Source organism: Lampris incognitus, chromosome 16 (assembly GCF_029633865.1).
Source record: "Lampris incognitus isolate fLamInc1 chromosome 16, fLamInc1.hap2, whole genome shotgun sequence".
NCBI lineage: Eukaryota > Metazoa > Chordata > Actinopteri > Lampriformes > Lampridae > Lampris > Lampris incognitus.
Genome location: NC_079226.1, coordinates 37,049,876 through 37,067,222, shown reverse-complemented (window position 1 = coordinate 37,067,222; position 17,347 = coordinate 37,049,876). Strand labels below are relative to the sequence as shown.

Sequence of the window (17,347 nt, the reverse complement as noted above, 5' to 3'; positions counted from 1 at the left end):
TTATTCACTCATTTTTACTTCCTGGGCCCAAATTCGGGGAGACTTTGCTGAATTCATAAGCAACTCTTCCTATTTAGGGCTCTGGGCCAATGGCAGTTTCTGTGAGGTATTCCGAGTAGCACCTGTCGGGGTGCGAAGGCCTATGGACTCGTAGCGTTAACAGCAATGACGTCACCATATGTTCAGAGCAGAGAGCTGAAGGATTAGAGGAACTGATGTCGCCATGTCAAAATATGCAGCCTATGCAGCCAGTGCTAGTGATAAGGATAAGGATAATCATGGGGAAACTTGCTCGATATCAGATAACGTGTAAAAAATACCACATTTAAGAATCCGACTTGGGTTCATCACATTTAACTGTCTGGCAATTTAAAGTACACAATCAAACCCAAACTAAGCTGAAAAACAAAGAAGAAGAAGAAGAAGATTTCAGTGCTCATTTTAAGTGAAATTTTAGGCAATAGATTCTCATTGTCATTAATTGTATATAACATTATGAAAATATCTGAATTGTATCCCAATACAATACCATTTAAAGACGATAAACAATAACACTGTATTACAGCCCAGTTGCTGTCCTCATGATAGAGCCTCGTTTACGGTTTATGATCTTATGTCCATGATTAAATCATGGCGCTTTTTTTCCTAATATCATTGTCAAAGTTGGCTCTTGCTTACAGGTTGTACTATAATCTGGATGAGAATCATCAGAATCATACTCAAAATAATTTCTTAAACTCATACTTAGGCAGTCACACACACTACTGTTTTCAGAGTTTTATGGAGTATCAGGAATCAGGAACACATTGTCATTTCATTCACGCACTTGCGTACATGAAATGAAATGAAATGCAGTTTCCCCCAGCCCACAGCAGGCCCACTGGACGAAGCAGACCAAGCTCTCCCAGCCCATCCAGCACCAGCTCTCCCAGCCAGACACCCTCAACACACCTCCCCGCACTCCTCACGACGACATCAAAAACACCACCGTAATGCCAGGTGAGGCCGTCACCAGACCGCCCTCGGTGTTATCGCAACTGCTGGTCTGCGTGGGCTAGCGGATAGCTTAGCCTGCCCCTCTCTCCCAGCCGATCCAGCGCCAGCTCTCCCAGTCATCAAACGAAGACAAAACTTAGACGCAGACATGGACAAAGACACTGCCTGGACGGTACTGGGTGAGGCCACCGCAAATGCGAATTCGTGCCGCCATCTTCTGACTCACTAGGTGAGGCCGCTGCAAACGCGAATTCGCGCAGCCATCTTCCTACACCGGAAGCGGGTGAGAGGATGTATAGAGTATACTATATTACTCAATATTACTCAGTAAGAAACACAACTGAGAAATTAACTCCAGAAGTGATTTTAGCGCCATTAAATGGTGTGTTGACTTTAGTGCATGCACGCTCCAGAGGATCAGGGTGCTGTCAAAGCACCCAAGATCAACGGGCTTGCCGTGTGGTTGTCTTATCCACATTGCTGTACATCCTCTACACCAATGACTGTAGGAGTCTGTGGAGAGACAACACAACATTAAATTTGCAGTAGACTGTAATTGTCAGCCAGCTGCAGGATGGGAAAGCACCTCATGGGCCCATGGTTGATGAGTTTATGCTGTGGTGCACTGATCACTTTCAGAGGTTAAATGTCCTGAAAATAAAAGATATGGTTATTGATTTTGTAATAGTGTCACCCACCCTCCCAGACCATTACTCAAAGGCATGGAGTATAATTGCTCGAGATTTGCCTGGGCAATTTGACATGAACACAGATGCAATTTGCAAGAGAAGCCAGCAGATAATAATTTTCAAGGAGTCTCACAAGCTGCGTTTACATGGACCCTAATACTCCACTAATCAGAATGATAGCCCAATCAGAGTAAAAATGTCTCATGTAGCATAGCAGTCTAATCTATTGCCTACCGACACGGGGATCGGCAGTTCGAATCCCCGTGTTACTTCCGGCTTGGTCGGCCATCCCTACAGACACAATTGGCCGTGTCTGCAGGTGGGAAGCCGGATGTGGGTATGCGTCCTGGTCGCTGCACTAACGCCTCCTCTGGTCAGTCAGGGCGCCTGCTTTTTTTTTGGGGGGGGGGGACTGTGGGGAATAACGTGATCCTCCCACGTGCTACATTCCCCTGGCTAAACTCCTCACTGTCAGGTGAAAAGAAGCGGCTTGTGACTCCCCACATGTATCGGAGGAGGCATGTGGTAGTCTGCAGCCCTCCCCGGATCGGCAGAGGGGGTGCAGCAGCGACCGGGACAGCTTGGAAGAGTGGAGTAATTGCCTGGATACAATTGGGGAGAAAAAGGGAAAAAAATCCACAAAAAAGAAAAGCCTCATGTAACCACCTCAATCGGAAGAGACTGGCCCGATCAGAAGGAATTTTCAGTCGGGTTGAGAGGGGTGGTGTAAACCTTTGATAATTCGTTCAACAGGGAAATATTAGCACTTAATAACCACGTTAACGCTTAATCTGATTGTTTCTCTCTGGTCGGAAGAAATATATTCTTTCTGTGCATTATTGCCCCACGTGGGGGTAACATTAGATGACGTGAACGAGTTTGTTCCTGTACTAGAAAAGTGACCGACCATGCACCGCCACTTAACGGACTGACTTGACTGGCCCATTCATGGCCAAATATTATTTGTTTTTGTTTTTTTTATTGATTTGATTGATAGTTTGTGAATTAAACTGTCCATTTTTCCTTTTCTTATCATATGTTGAGATGAAAACGTGTCGATGGAAGTTTGTTTTGCACCCTGTCAGACTGCACAGCCTAGCTTTAACAACCGTAAGATCCAATAAAGTACTGATGTCTCTTCTGAGCCGTCCCAGCTGCTGCTCCACCCCCTCTGCTGATCCGGGGAGGTCTGCAGACATATCTCCTCCGACACATGCGGAGTCGCCAGTCGCTTTTTTTCACCCGACAGTGATGAGTTTCACCAGGAGGACATAGCGTGCGCATGGGAGGATAGCGCTTTTCCTCCCTGTTCCCCCCTCCCCCGAACAGGCGCACCGATTGACCAGAGGAAGCGCTAGTGCAGCAACCAGGACACATACGGCTCCCCACCCGCAGACACCGCCAATTGTGTCTGTAGGGACGACCGACCAAGCCGGAGGTAACACGGGGAGAGGTTGGTCATTCTGTTGCAGCTGTTTGTGAATATGTGAGGATGCAGTTTGTTTGATTGTTTTGGTCACAGCCTTGTTTCAGTTGTCCTAATTGAATTGTCGGCCTTCATTCTCCAAAATACACACCTGAGTTTAGATGATTACGGAGTAATATTTCTGTATGTCTATGTGTAATGAATAGGCCTTGCCCTACTTTCTTTATGAACTTACTATGTAACGCCCTGTGTGAAATTGTCTACAATTATTCAGCCCCCCCCCCCCGTTATGCTGCTCACAACTGCTGCTTAATTAGTAAAAACAGCAGAAATGCAAATATCGTTCCCAGGGCACAATGTGGGTCCACCTTGAAAATTGTATTAACAGGCGGAACCACTTCTTCTTCTTCTTCTGTTATATTTCCAGCAGACTAGATGCTTCACAGTGGGTGGAACCACTCTGCGCATACTTTGGGGCATGTAAACACACATTTTACCAGATCACTTTACTTAGTGTCCATGTAAACAGTTCATTTGGAAGCCCTAATCAGAATGATTTCAATCGGGTTGAAGAAATATTGTCCACGGAACCGCAACTCATTTTTTCGATGTTGACAAGAAACCGATGGTGTTATTTCCATATATTTACTTGATATGATCCATATAATTTTGTTATCCTGTTTCAATGTTATATCTTGCTCTCACTCAGATGTGTGACTATTTTTTTTTTTTTGGTCTACATGGTGATGCTGGTCACGTGGCTCAGGTCCTGGGCTGTTCCGGTGACGTCTGGACACTGCTTGGCATCCTCCTCATCATATTCTTTATATATTTTATAATTCTGTTATCCTCTTTCAATGTTGTATTCTGTAAATTGTGTAAATACAACATCCATTGCACGCTGTCCGTCTTGGGAGAGAGATCCCTCCTCTGTTGCTCTCCCTGAGGTTTCCTCCTATTTTTCCTCCCTGTTAAAGGGTTTTTGTTTTTTTTAGGGACTTGTTCCTTATCCGATGCGAGGGTCTAAGGACAGGATGCTGTGTTACTATAAAGCCCCCTGAGGCAAATTTGTAATTTGTGATATTGGGTTATACAAATAAAATGGACTTGACTATTTAATGTATAACTCATGGAGCCGGTTTTATCCCATGGAAAGATTGCCTGGTTTGGTAACCTAGCAAAAAACGTTTATGCAGTATCATTAAGGTGACTGGTAAGATCATCGGCAATCAACAAGCCTTCTTTATGGACCTTCTTCTTTATGGACCTTGCCTTGTCAAATCGTGCCGAGGACAAGGTCAATCATAGGCAACTGCGATCACCTTCTCTTTGAGGAATTTTGGACACTAGCCCTCCGGATGGAGGTTGATGTAATTTTGTAATTAATTAACTAATGTAATTTTGTTGTTGCACTGTTTTGACGTTTTAACACTTACCATTTTGCTATTGTACCAAAATGTCTACTGGTTTTACATGTTATGTTCTACTGCAAGCTAAATTTCCCTTTTAGGACAACACAGTACTGAATTGAAGGCCTTAGGCCCTTGCTCATGGGCACTTTGCCAGGACACATGGCTACTGTGGGGGGGGGGGTGGCTGTTAGTAGGATTGAATCTGTGACCTGTGACTGTTTCTTCACAAGACAGTGTTCGTCACCGGTAGACCACCCTCACTGTATTTGGTTGAGTGAAATGAGCTCCGCCCAATCTTTCCACTTATCTAATGTAAACAGGGCAGGAGCAGTTCCAGACAATAACACTTCCACCTTTTATTGGAGGAGGACTCAGCAATGCAGACCACAGACATCAAAAGTTGCTCTTTCAGGCCAAAGATGAGGGGTCAGGCAGCCAGTCAGGATGTTTCCTTCCCTGTCAGACTGGCTCCAGGCAGGCAGGCAGGCAGGCAGGCAGGCATGCATACACACTGACAGGCAGACAGACGGACAGAAACTGACAGACAAGGACTGCGGATCAGCAGAGAATGGAAAATTACCAGGCCTCTACAATCAGCTGGCCTCCTTTGATCAACCAGAACCAAGGCACCAATTACAGCGGGATAATCGGGCCTCTGAGGCCTGATGAGCTGCAGGCTGTGTGGGCACAACGGGTCAGTGACCAGCAGGCAGAGGCTTGGTCAATAGGGGGCTCATGGAGCAAAAAGCAGACGGTGGCCCCTCGATAAAATGCTGCGCCAAGGCAGCTGAATGGACGGGCAGCACAGCAAAGCCATTGTTCCCCCTCTTGTCAACTCAGCACAGTGGCGCTCTCTCACAAGCCTGCCATGTCTTTCTTCCCCCAGACCGGTATGGAGTGTGTTGAACATGCCAAGCATATCTTTAGGGTTCTCCATTTCTGTGTCTGTCTCTCTCCGTCATGCGTACACACACACACACACACACACACACACACACACACACACACACACACACCTCTGTAGCTATGATTAAACTGCAATGCCTGAGGCAGCGCCGGCTGCAAAGTGACGCAACGCACAGGAAACGCGCTCCTCCAACACCCTTCTCCTCTTGCCCTTCTACCTCCACCTCCTTGGGAAAAAAAAAAAAGACATCTACATTCTTCCAACCTTACTTGGCCTTATCTGGGGGACTGCTGCCTGACAAAGCACAGTAGATGGGAGTGTACTCCTTCTCTAATACAAATGGTTTGTTTCCGCTTACTTGCTCGCTCCCAGTCTGGCAACACAGTTTCGTCTGGCACGCATGCGAGCTGGTAGCAGCCTTATGAAAAAAGAAAGAACAAAGGGCCTACTTAGTCCACTTCAAGGCAGAGCACGATACTTTTCTCATTGAGAACTGACACGTTTTTCTTGAGGTGGGGGGGACGTACTGTATCGATCAGGCTAGGGCTGCTTTACTGGCGGCGGCGGCGGCTGCTGGCCCCCCCCCCTGCTGCCCCCCCTCCCTTCCCTTCTAATTTCAACAACATACTGACTCCACAACAGTTCACACACCCTTTAGGTCATCACGCAAAGATAAAAATCGCCGAAATGTCCACCAGTATCAACCCTGTGGGACGAGACGTACAATAACGGCCCTGAAAACAGAACCCAAGTTATCCGAAGTCATCACTGGCTGTTTCGCCCACTCATATCCCAAATGAGCTATCCAACAGCACCACAGTAGCCAGCAGACTTTGGATCAGACACTCTCCTGTTACACAACAGTGACGGCCGGTCCAAGCAGAACCCAGATGGACCGAATGAGCCTTCCAAGTAAACCGGGAGTCAGCAGAAAACAGCAATCTCACGACAACAAGGCCCGGCAGGGGAAGAGAGATGTTACGTTTGGGGAGTGAGAGCTTGTTTACTTGGCCTGTTAGATAAAAACAATGACCACATGCTCAAAGCTTGGTGGTTTTTGCCTCAGTTAGAGACTCATCAGCAAATACTTTCTCCCCTGCCAATAAGGATTTGAGTGGAAACTTAAGAACATGAGCTAATATTAACGATCTCACACCTAACGTTTTTCTTCTAAAAGTACAGATTTAGACTAATGGTTTGACGTAGGGCCTGGCTGATGTACCCGAGTACAGGAAAAATCGGCCGATATTTGTTTTTTTGCAGATACACAGATGGGTGAAAAATGAAAGGAAAAACCCAAACATTTGACACCTACAGTGAGGGGGTCCGAGGGCTCTCTTATGTTGTGGGGGGCATTGCCCTGGCATGGTTTGTGTCCAGTTGTCCCTTTAGAGGGAAGGGACACTGCAAATCAACGCAAAGTTGTTCTGAGTGATCACCTTTATCCTATGATGAAACATTTCTATCCTGATTGCAAAAACACCACAATCTTATGATCTATTTCTAAGATGACAAGCATGCCCAGTTTCTCAGTTATACCACTGAAAAGGCCCGAATAATGCACTTTGTCGCAGTGATATATAGATAACAAGATAATGGAGTTAATTTATGTAGCGATAGCTACATCTTTGAGTAACGTTGGTGCCAGTGCAACGGGAACTCATTTTAGCAACCATATTGTGCATGTAACATTACTCGCCCGTATGAGTTGGCGTTTTTACATGTTACTACTGCAGTGCCTGTTCATCCAAACTTCACACTGAACACTGCAAGGAATACAGGTGTAATACCCCCTGACCACAATGTGAGTTGCAATGGCAGAGTGGCGCTGCTCGTGTTTCCGCTCGTTGACTACACAGCTACTCAGCAATACACCCGCCAAGTGTGAAGTCGATCAGATGAACGGTTGTCGAGAAGATCCCATCCCTTATAATACTGCCCCCCCCCCGTATTAGAAAAATGCTGCAACCCGTACTCAATCAATGACGGATACGATTTGCCCCGTATTTTCGAACAAGTTGCTGCACATATACACCAGGTCTTCAGTTCCGAGAATAACTTAACATCAAGTAAAATCAAACCAGTGATATACAAGCAGAGTGCTGACGTTTAACTTCAGTGACGAGCTACAGACAGACAAGCTCTGCGTGACGCGTGAGACATAACGTCAGCTTCCTGCCGTCATCGGCGCCATTAGACCTGACTCAGTGGCTGCCTTGTACAGCTAAAAAATAGCTCCCTCAGTCGCTTGCAGTGGCTGATGGTTTCCGTTTGTTTGGGATGGGCACAATGTTGTGTTTGTGATGTTTTGGTCTTGTTTGTGTCAAACCAATCAGTATTACAAATCCAAAGTACGATCCATCATATGCATATTGTGAATTTTTGTTACACTTATAATTCTAAGTGTTTTTGTTATTTTTTATTTTCTTCTTGAAACAAACCACTTCAAACCATGTGTATTGGCATACTGGATTCCCAAAAAAAATCATTACATCTTCAGGGGGGGAGAATGTAGAACTTGTGGTGGGGGGGGGTCCCTTATTTCTCCACATAGAAGGTGGCAACCCTAGCACAGACATAAAACAGACAGACTCCTTCCAGTTTAGTTAGATAGATAGCCGACGGTCATAATAACGTTAGCTAATGTTGAGTCTCAGAGCCAACTTGAATGCGATAGCGAATGTCAACAAGTTCTCTCTTTTATCTATAGTTTAGACAGCTAAATGGCAAAAAAATTAACAACATTATTTCTTGCTGCTGGACGTTCCCTGCACTTTTGGTTTTAAGATAAGGAAAGTTCACTTTCAATTAAACATATGCTTAAAGGCACTTCGGCGAAGTTTTGTGTTGGAGTTTGTGTTATTCTAAATTTTGTCACCAAGAATTTCATTTTTACTGCAAATGTATATCGGTTCCAAATATCGGTTATCAGTCTCCTTGATTACTAATATTCAGTATCGGCCATGAAATAACCTTATCGATCGACCCCTAATGCAAATCATATGCTATGCCTTATGCAGTCACCAGATCTCAACCGAACTGAACACAGCGATCTCCACAACCACCGTCAAAACAGTAGAGTTCAGAGACTTGCAGAATCTATGACAAGGAGCACTGAAGCTGTTCTGGAGGCTCGTGGTGGTCCAACACCTTACTAAGCCACTTTATGTTGGGGGGGGGTTTCCTTAAATTTGTCACCCGTCTTTATCTGTCAAAATTTCCCACCGAGAAGCAGCAATAAAATAAAGAAAATGTTGCGAATCTGTATGCCTACACATCTGCGCTGTTAAATGTTAAAAAAAACTTTCCGGCAAGACTTAACGTCTCCTGCAGAGCATGCCCTTCTCTACCAAACCAAGAAAGTTGGCCAAGTTATCATGATGATAATGTGGGGATTCTTCTGGACAGACAAACAATATCACAACACAACAGCGTACTTGTAGCAACCAGTCATTCGTGTGTGTCAGCTTACCAGTAAATAGTCCATACTATCAAACTTCAACAAACTTCTTCACAACACTGCTGTACAGTAAAATTCATTGTGTCCAACAGACTGTATCCCATTTCTATCATTTTTCCTGCTGGAGGGTATTTCCAACACGTTGATCGCCTGTTTACATCTACTTTTAAAAGTGGCCCATGGAGTGGTACCACATAAGGCTGAGTCTCACCAAGTGGTACCACATAAGGCTGAGTCCTTACTGCACCGGCCTGGGGTTCGAATCCGGCCCGGCCCCTTTGCTACATGTCATCTCCTCTCTCTCGCCTGCCTTTCCTGACTCTCTTCACCATCGCTATTAAATAAAGGCGGAAAATGCCGAAACAACAATAAAAAAAAAAAAAGTGGCCCATATCCAACTCCTGAGCATACACCATAATTCTTTGGTTTGCACTTGAAAAAATCTGCATGAATAGGCCTAAACAGGAGTCTGATCACTGACGGGGAAGTAAACAACAGCATGTTTACACACCACATCATTCAAAATGCAACACGAGTATAAGTATCACATTTTATATCGCACTGGTAGACTCCCATCCGGCTTATTACCACATATGAATGTGGTCAAAATTAGATCTGAAAATATCTGATTCCGTTTGTTTGTTTTTCTGGTTACATGGTCATAATACACTCACATGCTTGCAGAGAAGTAAGCCAGCAGTATGATGCATGATTAACATCTCTGTAACTGAGCAACAAGCATGACACACACACACACACCAGCGAGTGAAGAGAGAGAAAACAATACTTATTTAATAGTGTTATCATTTTCTAATCTGGCTCTATTTGAACAAATGTACAAATCATACGTTTTATGTTTATAATACTACAAGAAAATGTTAATCATAATTTTAGAAAAATGTCTGTCTTGCAGAATTTGCACTGTTCATTAAAATATAAAGAAACTGCCAGATATATCGGAAATAAGCAAGTTTCCTCCTCCCTTTATCCACATTGGTATCATATCAGTAAATACTGAATCGGCTGGGTCCTAGTTTCCAGTAATTGGATGAAAATAATTGAAATGTAGCCTATTTTTCTCCAGTAAAATATCAGCACTGAATCCAAGTATAAATAGAAAGATAAGTATACATTTGACATGTGGATGCATTATATATCCTAAACTACCAACAATGATGGTGCCTCCCTGACCGCAGTGGCCACAAGCTGAGCAGCACTGACTAGTGATTTGGATGGCAGAATCGACTCCCAGGGTTTTTCCTTCTGTGAACCACTGGGTCAACATGCTCTCGTCCCCGAATCACCCGGCAACCACTGCAGTTACCAGGATACAGGAGCCAGGGTGTCCATGGCGACAACAGCGACGTCCAGAGAACCGTGGACGTGCTCTGCAGAGTCGATGGGCTATATGTTACAGGTGGCACGCTAGCTGTCTGATCAGCGAGGTGGATAGGTATCCTATATCCTACACCATCTGTGAGGGAATGAGGTCAATGGCGTTGGGTGTCTGTAGACAGGGAGTCATTAACCACGCAAGCAGACAAAACACAGACTAAACGCGCCCATGCACACACGGATATTCCAGATAGTCCAAATGTCAGACACAGTGGTGCTCTCATTGGTCCTGATACCGGGGCAGAGCTGCACATCAAGAGTGCGGATACCCGGCTAGTCCATGAGGAAGTGTGAGAAGGTTTTTTGTTTTTAACTCCTTGGATCCAGAAGGTGCAACCACAGACCAATGGCCGTGTTAACTGGCTATTGGTCAGTGGCTGCACTTTTTCAGTACACTCAATAACATACACAGTGCTTACTGAATAATGACTTGGATCTAGCATATTTTTCTACCACTTGCTAAGATCAATACTCATTTCTATATCCAGCCATCCATCTGTGTCCCTACAGACCCAATTGGCCGTGTCTGCGGGTGGGAAGCCGGATGTGGGTATGTGTCCTGGTCACTGCACTACTGCCTCCTCTGGTCGGTCGGGGCGCCTGTTCAGGGGGGAGGGGGAACTGGGGGGAATAGCATGATCCTCCCACGCACTTCGTCCCCCTGGCGAAACTCCTCACTGTCAGGTGAAAAGAGGCGGCTGGCGACTCCATATGCGTTAAGGAGCCATGTGGTAGTCTGCAGCCCTCCCCGGCTCGGCAGAGGGGGTGGAGCAATGACCAGGATAGCTTGGAAGAGTGGGGTAATTGGCCAGGTACAATTGGGGAGAAAAAAAATTCTTTGCAAGATAATAGTGTAATGTAGTACCAAGTAAGGACAAATCCTTTCAGACAAGATCATATAGAGATCATTTTGATGAGGTTTTGAATTCCTTCGGTTAACTTTCATGTCAGTCAGTTCTGGCCTCCATTCCATTCTTCTTTTCTATAAATTCATATCTACAAGTAATTTGGCAAGACAGTCTTGCTGCGAAACTCATGTAATACTAATATACTTGCAATAATGGTAGTTGTTTGCTGCCTCTCTCTCTCTTCTTTTTTTTTTATTATCTATTTGGTACTTAAGCATGGTAACCCTAATTGTCTCAGTTTGAGGTGACCAGCTACTGCCAAAGGATTTACATTCCCAGTGTTCTGGCTGGCACTGGAGGCTGATGCCAAGTTCCCACCCTCCAGGGTTGAACGCCAGTCCCTCTTATCCTGGGTCACTCGTAATTAAAGCGGAGATCAGAGGGCTGAATAAAGAATGAGCCGTTCCTGCCTGGGAGGCTCAGGTATCACTCTCCATATAGGAACCCGAGGCTGGCGATGACAGACAAAGCAGCCTCTGAGCCCCATGCCTTTAGCAGGGAAGAGACAGAGAGGTAAACCTGAAAGACAACTCAATGCAACTCGCATACACTGTCCCCCCCCCCACCCCCCAAAAAAAGTCCTAATCCACAGCTAGGCCAAAAAGAAGCGCTAATAACCCACCGGACCTAATTAAGAGCTGAGGATGTTGTGTCAAAAGGGCGGCCGTCAAAGATCTCTGCGCTGAAAGCGGCAAGAACCCTGAGCAACACACCGACTCAAAATACGTCTTCTTTTTTTAATGGACACTGACGCAGCTGAATTTACGTTAATTAGCTGCCGCTAACAAGTAGTCGCCTGTGATGAGTCAGAGCCAGTCTTCGGCTGTGGTTTTTGTGTGTTTTTTTACTAGGACTGATTGTGACTCACTGCCCTGTGTAAACAATTTGATGACAATTTGTGTCTGTAGTAAAGGACAACACACCACTTTATTAATGTGCTCAGCAAAAGCAGAACTTCAAACAAACGCCGTCATTTCTCTGGGCCTATTTTAGGCTACTTATGTTGAAATGGGGTCACAACACATTTGAGATCCCGATTCAAATATCTAGCCTCTGGTTGAATCTCCTCAGAGTCTCTGTGCTGGACAAGATCCCAATAAGCTCAGTATATGGAGCTGAGAATAGATCTAATAAATGCAGATGGTATGCATCCTTTCCAACGATTCAAAAGCGCTAGTTGCCACATGGTCCCTGACATCATCAGAAGATTTGTCGTCTTAAGTGATCACTAGATTAACTTTGCAAGCACACTCTTGATGTTGACGTTAATCACACTTATAAAAAAAATGAAATAAAAAAAACTCTTTGGGGGACAACAAAAGGCCAAAACTGAAACAAATGTAGGCTTTAATAGGGGGTCATGATGATGATAAATAAACAGTGCAGGTTAACAGCACTGACAGATGAAATGCTGACCCAGGTATCTTAGCACAGAAAAACAGGAGAAGAAAAATAGAGGCATATCTCTACCTCTTGTCATCTCTGAGGCCAACCCCATTAATGTCTGACTCAAAACTGAGCTGACAACAAGGCTGCTCCACATCTCACTGCTCGAAGCTACACTATCTTGCTGCTATCAAGGAGCAGCGGGACTGCGCAAAGCAAAGCTCTTTAAATCTGCTGTCATTGTAAAGCTTGTTTATCTGTGCCCTGTTGCATCACTGTTCAGCAGTCACATGAACCGTTTTGTTGCCAAGAAAGGGCCTCTTCTTCTGAGAGTGTGGTGAGATAGAGAAAAGGTAATTTCACAAACAGTTCTAAATCACGATAAAACAGGCAGGGCATCGCTCTCACGCTGCCACTCTCTCTCTCTCCAGCGGCTGTCAGATGGGTACATTCAATATGGGGATGGTCAACCTCACCTGCCTCATCCACATCTGAAATCAAATCTTGTGGGAAAAAAATGACTCATTCATTAGGAATAACATAACCTCATCCCAGTCTTCCTGTCTCAAGATGAGTGAGCATGTAGCGTCAAACTTGATGCCAGAATTTAACAAGTAAATGTTGCCTTTCCTGTTGGCAAACACACCTCTGAGAACCGACCCATTAAATGTTCTACATCATTGGTGTCTATCGGTGTAATAACCAGATCCAATCCTCTGAGCAGCGTTCATGTTTGGCAAAATGAATTGCCAAATAATGTCCACGACAGAGAGCAGGGCACATATAAGGGGGTATTGCCCACACACATCTTACAATCAGATAACTCCAAATTAACGATCTCAGCATGGCCAAATTCAATTCACACAACACATCCTTAGAATAGCAGCAAATCGGACACTCATAGCTACTTTAGGTCAACTAAATCCAACACTGACCGACGAGAAGGATGGGAACTTTGTAAGGTCTAAATGCGGATGTCCATCAAACTGTCCTTGTTAGCCAACCACAGCCAACAGACCAGCAAAGAAGAACGTCTGCTCTGTGGTTATTGCTAAGAATAAAATTACAAGCCAAAGATCTAAAACCAACCATATTATCATATGAGAGAATCTAAATGGAGGGTAGATCATCATACTATTAAAAAAAAAACTGGAGTGTATGCTATAAGTCACAGCTTTACTACCCAGAACCAGCTACCTGGTACCTATTGCCTTCTAGGTGGATGACCCCGTTCGTAATTGCGAAAGCGGAAGTAAGAGATCTTCTAACTAACATGACACCCGTTCGCGAACAGACTGTTACAAACTAGCCAAGTTGAGAAGCTGCGTTTTCCAGATAAACGCATCGTTCCGCTAGACCAGACCACTCACTACCATCAAATGTTACACGAGATGAATCACCCAGCAGTAAGACACCTCGCCAGACAGGTAAACTGACAACTCTTGTGTCGGTCCCAGACAGACAGGGGTTGAGCAATAGGGCGAGCAGCTCTGGCCGGATACAGTTAAAACAACACAAGCAGGTAAGTTAGTTAGTTAGTTAGCTCGCTCGCTCGCTGACTAGCTGGCTAACAAGTTAGCCACTTTGGTGGAAAAAGGGGGGGGCAGACCTTCCCCTACACCTGCGGAGGATGGCCATAAGGTTAACGTTCCCCCCCCCCCGTTTTGACAGTTTAAAGCGCCGAAATGGTGCAAGTCCGACGAGGCAGGCAGCCGAGCTAATTAGCATTGTTGACAGTGTCGTAAAAAGGTTCTGCGCTGAACAACTGGCACACGGGTGGGGGGGGGGGGGAGAGACGGCGAAAAGAGCGGCTAACGTTAGCCACGCAAGCTAACGGGAGCTACGTGCTGGGGGATTCAGAGCAGACGGGGTGGGGAGGGGGGGGGGGAGAAACACTGCTAGTGTTACTTAGCTCGGTTTGCTAACCGGGCTCACCAGCTGACCGGATGGATGCGGGTAACGCCGGGCCCGACCAGCTTACCTGTGACCAGCGCGTCGACCCGGGCGATGTCTGGCGGATACCGTCACGTATGTCTCCCGAGCCGTGCAAAGATAATTCAAATTCCACCGAAAGCGCTGGGGAAACACTCGCAGTCCAATCGCTTCGCCCACCGCCGCTGAATGGCTGCTGCTCGCCGATTCAACCAAACTTCGCCCTTAGCAACGGACCGCCCCCGCGCGCGCTCATTGGAAGAACGGACGCGGGTCCGTAGGCGATCGATTGACGATCGCGCGGATTGATTGACGGCTCGCCCGCCTCGCTCGAGCCTTACGAAACGTAGCCGGCTCCGCTGTCTCGCCCCCCGTCACCTGTCGCGACTCGGGTTTCCCGGTCGCCTCGCCGGGCTCCTCCCGTCACGGCGTTATCGGATCTTTCGGGCCGGATCACACTGTTGCGAGAGTCCGTTGTTGCGCATCAGAGTCGGTGCCCTTTAACTTAGGTGCACGATGCTTTGTGGGGGGCCATATTTATCCCATCCCGACACTGACCTCAATTTTTTTTATCGTATTGCCATAATTGATCGGCGAGGCCGCGGCCTATTTCATGCATTCCGGATCGCGTCTGAGCGGGTGGTGGACAACCCCGGTGTGGAGTTGGCCCTTGGCGGGGATGGTGGGCCTACAGTCCACGGATCTGCGACTGTCTTGTCAGTGGCTTCATATAAATGTCCTTATCTGATAGTAATGTGCATAGCACCCACCTCCAACCCCAACCGACGGGACCAACTGCATATCACTGCATACACATTCCTTTCCTAATGCATGTTGTTATATTAGGAATACCCCCCCCCCATCCCACCACCCCCCACCCCTCCAAAAAAATATCTCTTTTCAGATTATATTCAGTTTTTATTGGTTCTGGCTGAGATTTCTAACGGGTTCACTCGTGATGTGCAATAAGTAATAAAAATGAATAAATAAATAAGTGTTTGTGACACTGTCTCCAAGAGTGGGAATTCATGTACTGTAGGCTATATATGTGGACCCCGAGCTTCAAAAACATCGCGAGGGCTTAAGCGTTTGTTGTGCAGACACTGTGAAACAATCCAGCCTGTGATGACCGCCAGTCCCTCGGCCCCTGCAGATGACGGATACGGCCCCAGTGAGAGGGCAGGAGTTTATCTGTATTAGCCAACATTCCGCACATAGCTGCAGTCAGGTTGAGCCCGCGGAATGGCGTGTCGGTGTGTGTGACTTGGGCGGTTGCAAAATCGAGGAAGCATAAAGCATGGTTGACAAAGTCGTCCAGCCGGTTACATTGTCTCCGCCGTTTATCTCCCTTGCGCCCTGTAAGGGAAATCTCCCTTGTCTCGCGCCCAGCCGTCAATCACTCAGTCTCTCAATCACGTGCACACTTACTCCACGTCATCCAAAGGAGTTGAATCAAGTGCAACCGGACCAAGACCAAGCCAGGAAGGCACGAACTGAGGAAGCCTCTTGGATGAGAGGCGAAACGTCTTCACGGATGTATACCAAGTCCAGTTGCACTTGACTCAACTCCTTTGGATAACCACGACCTGGATGAATGAGAACATTCACAGACTTACTCCACGTCTCTTCCCTCTTCAAATCTAATCTTTTTAATCACACCTTTTCCCCAGGTCAGTTTATCCATCTTCTTGCCAAGGTCGAGCAAGCCATAAAAGGTTGCTGCAAACGGACTCGCTTTATGCGTTAGGTTGATCTGCCCTCTAGTGGTTGTTATTCATAATTGCAGTAAAGTCGTTCATTTCAAGGGGCGCATTCTGGGATCACACAGCCAACTTGTCAATGTGACATGTATTGCAAACTTTTTTTTTTGTGGCGTTATCAGATAAAGTGATAAAACAACTACACACTGATCCATCTCATCACCTTCCCAAAGGGGACGTCTGTTGTAGCATTGTCTGTGTAGTTGCCGAGCTCCAGACATTTGTCCCTTCGCTTCAATCAGGCTCCTTTTTGGACGATCCTTCATAAAAAAAACGAATATACAAATTGCAGCCAGAACAAACTGAACGGGTAAAGCAAAGGAACGAGGTCGGTAGTTGTTCCTATTGGTTCCCACTCAAAACCCCTCAACGAAAACCTTTTGCTTAGTAATATGTGATATTGGGCCATACAGATGAAATGACTTGACTGGACTTGACACGTTTCAGACTGACTGACCGACTGACTGGCAGACAGACAGACAGACTGAGTGACTGACTGACAGACGGATGGACAGACAGACAGACAGACTGACAGACTGACTGACTGATGACTTACTTACTGACTGACTGGCAGACAGTCAGACAGACAGACTGACTGACTGGCAGACAGACAGGCAGACAGGCAGACTGAGTGACTGAGTGACTGATGGACGGACGGACAGACAGACAGATAGACTGACTGATGACTTACTGACTGACTGACTGGCAGACAGTCAGGCAGACAGACAGACAGGCAGACTGACTGACTGAGTGACTGATGGACGGACAGACAGACGGACGGACAGACAGACAGACAGACAGACAGACTGACGGACGGACGGACGGACAGACAGACTGACTGACTGACTGATGACTTACTGACTGACTGACTGACTGGCAGACAGTCAGGCAGACAGACAGACAGCCTGACTGACTGACTTACTGACTGACTGACTGGCAGACAGACAGACAGACAGACTGACTTACTGACTGACTGACTGGCAGACAGACAGACAGACAGACAGACAGTCAGGCAGACAGACAGACTGACTGACTGACTGACTGACAGACAGACAGACAGGCAGGCAGACTGACTG

The 17,347-nt window shown here is 46.2% G+C and overlaps 1 protein-coding gene across 4 annotated transcripts in view; it reads right to left on the bottom strand.

Moving 5' to 3' along the window:
* Window positions 1-14,703, bottom strand: part of numb (NUMB endocytic adaptor protein) — a 95,113-nt gene extending 80,410 nt beyond the window's left edge. For all 4 annotated transcript variants that reach the window (XM_056296438.1, XM_056296439.1, XM_056296441.1 and 1 more), the window contains exon 1: window positions 14,561-14,703. The gene's annotated coding sequence lies outside the window, so the exon portion shown is untranslated. The remainder of the gene's footprint in view (window positions 1-14,560) is intronic.
* Window positions 14,704-17,347: the final 2,644 nt, after the last annotated feature.